At 50.1% G+C, this 4,955-nt stretch overlaps 1 pseudogene; it reads left to right on the top strand.

The window, feature by feature from the left end:
* Window positions 1-252: 252 nt before the first annotated feature.
* Window positions 253-4,271, top strand: LOC137321406 (trace amine-associated receptor 4-like; annotated as a pseudogene).
* Window positions 4,272-4,955: the final 684 nt, after the last annotated feature.

The raw sequence follows: 4,955 nt of genomic DNA, 5'->3' as shown, positions 1-4,955 counted from the left end.
TAATTGTTTTAGAACCTTATTGTTTAGAGGCCCATTTTTTTGATTATGCCTCTGTGAAATGGTTTGGGATATTTATCTACATTAAACAAGTTGTTGTTTCAATCAGATAAATTGAAACATTGCGGGGTTTACTATAGCAACATTTCAATTTAAATTTGGCTAAATATGTTTTCCACAGGAACTGCAAATTAAATGAAAGTTATCTTCCATCTCATCCCAGTGGAACAGAAGAATCTGAGAAGAGTAAATAAAATGAATTCAACACGTCCTGAGATTTCGGAAGATGTACAGTGCTGCTTTGAATTTGTCAACACTTCCTGCCCCAAAGTTATTAGATCAACAATGGTCCGTGCAGCAATGTATATCTTCTTTCCATCTGCTATATTAATTACAATCTTGGGAAACTTGGGGGTGATTATTTCAATTTTACATTTCAAACAACTCCAAACTCCCACTAATTTTCTCATTCTCTCCTTGGCTGTTACTGATTTTCTGGTAGGACTGATTGTGCTGCCTTACAGCATGGTTAGGTCTGTTGAATCATGTTGGTATTTTGGTGATTTGTTTTGTAAAATTCATTAAAGCTTAGATGTCATTTTGACATTAGCATCAATCTATCACTTGTGTTTTATTGCAGTTGACCGTTACTATGCTGTGTGTGATCCTTTGCTCTACTCTACAAAAATCACACTACCTGTAATAATTGCTTTTATTTCATTCATTTGGATGTTTTCTATCATTTATGGATTTAGTTTAGTTTTTTCTGACATTATTATACAAGGAATAGAGGATTACATCAAGGCAATTTCTTGTCAGGGTAGCTGTGTGCTCATATTTAATAAGCTGTGGGGACATTTGAATCCACTGATTGGATTTCTTGGCCCTACTTTTACCATTACAATTATTTACATCAAAATCTTTCTTGTGGCAAGAAGGCAAGCTCGAATAATTGGAAACATGGCAAGGAAAACCCAATCTAAAGAAGAAAACAATACAGAAACTTCTCACAAAAAAGAACACAAGGCTGCTAAAAAATTGGGAATAGTAATAGGAGTCTATATAATCTGTTGGCTGCCTTTCACCTTAATCATTATTATTGATCCATGCATTGGGCTCGATTTTACCAGCGGGGTCCGGGTGCGTTCCCGGCGGGGGGGCGTCGAAAATTGCGATATCCAGGTGCGTCACCGGATCGCGCCTCGATCCCGCCCACTTCCGGGTTCCACGCTGACGTGCGGGGGTGCGTGCGCAGACCCCGCCGGTGGGAATCCCGCAGGCAATTAAAGCCAGCGGGATGCCACTTGAGTGTATTTACCTTGCTTGTTGAGGTCATTAAATGACCTGATTCAGCTGTCATAACAGGAAGTGTGGGATTTTACCTTCAACTCAGACTGTTTCACACACTGGGGGAAACAGTCTCACTCCAACCGGACGTGTTGCAGCCAGCAGCCTGTGGCAGCTGCCAAGGTGCACTCCACAGTGGGGGGGAGAGCCCTCACCCACGCAGGAGGCCACCGCGTCACATAGGGCAACCACTGCCCTCCACCACCCCCCGCCAAGCCAGAGGACAGACCGACGTGAAACCGCAGCCCCAGTGCGAGGAACCACCTACCTACCCTGCACAACCCCTCAGACCAACACCTGCCAGATGGGTGGTGCGTTGACATCCTCGGAGGACGAACAGCATGACCAGCCCCAGCAGCCTCGCAGTCCACGCCGTCCGCCTCAGCGACGTGGAGCCCCCCAACACGGTGCTGTGGCACACCCACCTGCACAGCAGGAGGGAGGGCAACCGCAGAGAGAGATGCGTCTCAGGAGGCACTACCCTGCGCACAGGGTCTACAGACCGAGGCTCAGCTTCATGGACCTCTCCGAGGAGCAGTGCATACGTCGGCTCAGAGTCAATCGCCAGGTAGTCGCCGACATCTGCAGCCTCCTTAACGACGAGCTGCTCCCGGGTGGACCAAGCAGCATCTTCTTACCTGTCGCCGTCAAAGTCACCACTGCCCTCAACTTCTTCGCATCCGGATCCTTCCAGGGTGCCACCAGGGACATCACCGGGGTCTGTCAGTCGTCTGCACACAAGTGCATAAGGCAGGTCACCGATGGGTTGTTCCGCAGGGCCTCGCACTACATCAACTTCGCCATGGACGAGCGCAGCCAGATGGAGAGGGCGGTTGGATTCCATGATATGGCCGGCTTCCCACGGGTACAGGGTGTAATCGACTGCACCCACATCGCAATACGGGCACCTCCGCATGAGCCAGGGCTGTTCATCAACAGGAAGGGGTATCACTCCATGAACGCGCAGCTCATCTGTGACCACCGCCAGAGATTCCTACACGTGTGCGCCAGATACCCCGGCAGCTGCCACGATGCCTTCATCCTCAGGGAGTCCGCCGTCCCGCCCATCTTCCATGCACCCAACGGCGGCAACGGCTGGCTCCTCGGCGACAAGGGTTATCCCCTACACACGTGGCTCATGACGCCTCTGAGGAACCCCATCACCGAGCCGGAGCGTCGGTACAATGACAGCCACACTGCTACCAGGTCTACAATTGAGCAGACCATAGGGCTGCTCAAGATGTGCTACAGGTGCCTTGATCGTTCTGGGGGAGCGCTGCAATACACACCATTCAGAGTGGGACGAATCATAGTTGTCTGCTGTGCCCTGCACAACATGGCCCAACAGAGAGGGGTGCCGCTGGAGGAGGCCCTATCCACACCCGCCACCCACATTGAGGACGGCGATGAGGACGAGGAGGTGGAGGTGGAGGAGGAGGTGGAGGAGGGGGAGGAGGAGGGGGACGCGCCAGTGGATGATGTACGACCCATGCGCCGAGCCCCGACTCACCGGGATGCTCGCCGGGCCAGGGAGGCACTCATATGTCAACGGTTCTCCTAGAGTCAGACAGTGCGAGGCATTCGCATCTCCTCACCTGCACATGCGAGGGGCCATACCAGCCCCCTCCACTGAAGAGTGTTGCCAGTCATCCTGCACCCACAGCAGTGTGCCCAATGGGCGGCAGCAGGTGTTCGCCGTCATGATGGGCTGCACGGAACGCACCTATTGCACAGGCCGCGGAAGAATGGACGAGAGGTGGCAGGAGTGGTGAGAACGATAGTGTTTAATATGTACAAGGTGCAATACTATAAACAAAAAGTGTACAAATTAACAGACACCCTGGTGCATTCCCTTTGTGCTCATAACGCCTTTGGATTTCTTTTCCGGGTACCCCTACGTGGTGCTACCCCTGTGGCTCCAGCAGAGGTAGTGACAGGTTGCTCCTGTTCTTGCCCTGACTGGGTAGATGCTTTGGGCGGACTGCCCCTGGGTTTCGGTGCCCGTGAGGGCACCTCCACAGACTGCTCCTCCTGCACCTGTGCAGGGGCAGACTCGGCCACCTGGAGAGGAGGCACCATTGCGGGTACTGGTTGAGAGGGGGGCAACGGGTGGGACGTGGGGGCACCTTGAGAAGCGTCCCCGCTTCCATGTCCCCGGTCACCATCATCCCTCTCGTGGCCTCGGCCCACATCACCCCTTCCACCCTGCTGGACGACAGTTTGGATGGCATGTGTGAGGCCTTGCAAGGCCACCCCTAGTGTATCCGTCAGCCTGTTTATGGCGGCGGAATGTTGCTCACCCTGAATCTGTACAGCCGTTGTCAGGGCCTGCACGGACTCGATGTGGAGCTGTGCGTAACGCTTGAGGGAGGCCAGCCTGTCCTCCACCGCAGACAGTCCCGCACCTACCCGCGACACTATGTCGCCGGTACCCTCCTGTGCCTGCGCCACCAATGCCCGCATGCAGGAGTTGGACTCCTCCATCGCCTGCGCAATTGTGGACAATGCGCGCGGCACCTCTCCCAGTACCTCGACAATTAGTGGAGCTCCTACATCGCGTAAACGGTAGTGCGCATGCGCAGCCCGCCGGCACGCAGCTGGGGAGCGGAGAACCCGGAAGCAGGGCTTAATGTGATCAATTATCCCGCGATCGCGCGGGGGGCGCACTCAATTAGCCGTCCGCGTTTTCCACGCTCCCGGAGGACCACCCACTGGGAACCCGCAGGCCTGCTAAAATCGGGCCCATTGAGTTCAGCACTCCAATAATTTTATTTGATGCATTTGTTTGGATTGGTTATATTAATTCCACTTTTAACCCAACGATTTATGCTTTCTGCTACCCCTGGATTCGCAAAGCTCTAAAACTTATCATTTCCTGTAAAATAATGAACACTGAATCATCCACAATAACTTTGTTGCCAGAATAATTATAACACTGTTGAATTCCAAAAGGACTTTTAAAAACATTTTTTTTAACTACATTGCCATTAAATAAATGGAGATTATGACTTAGATTTGTGTATAACACCACTTAAAATTAGAACTTTGTAATTACAGTTGTAGAAATTGTAAATCTATACTCAAATTAAATTATATTTCACCACATATTTCTGTATTAAATTATAATAATTTATTAATACATTCTGTAAGATCTCAAGTGACTAGCAGAATTCCAAGTTGCTACATGTGAAAATCCTAATTTTATTATAATTTATTTTACTGAGGCTTGTCACATGTCTGAATTTACAAAAATAATTTATGCCGGAGTAATGTTTAAACTATTGTAATAACAGATAGGTACTTACTGAAACTGCTCTAAAAATGTTCAAAATATCAGAAAAATACAGATCTTATGTCCATTTTTGGTTCTCAGAGCATTAACATGACATTCAAAATCTTTTTCCTCATCCTAAGTCCTTCCTGGCCTCACCTCACCCCTCCCCACAACCTTCTCCAGCTCTATGTGACAGCATATGCCCTCTGCTCTTTCAACTCTGGCATCCTTTGCATCACCCCCTCTCTCCACTCCACATCAGTGGCAGTCACCTTGACCCTGCTCTCTCTGTAAACCTCTTTACCGTGCTATCTCTCTCCACTCTTTCAAAAGCTTT

Source organism: Heptranchias perlo, chromosome 5 (genome assembly GCF_035084215.1).
Source record: "Heptranchias perlo isolate sHepPer1 chromosome 5, sHepPer1.hap1, whole genome shotgun sequence".
In the NCBI taxonomy this organism is placed as follows: Eukaryota; Metazoa; Chordata; class Chondrichthyes; order Hexanchiformes; family Hexanchidae; genus Heptranchias; species Heptranchias perlo.
This window is presented reverse-complemented; position numbering and strand designations above follow the sequence as displayed.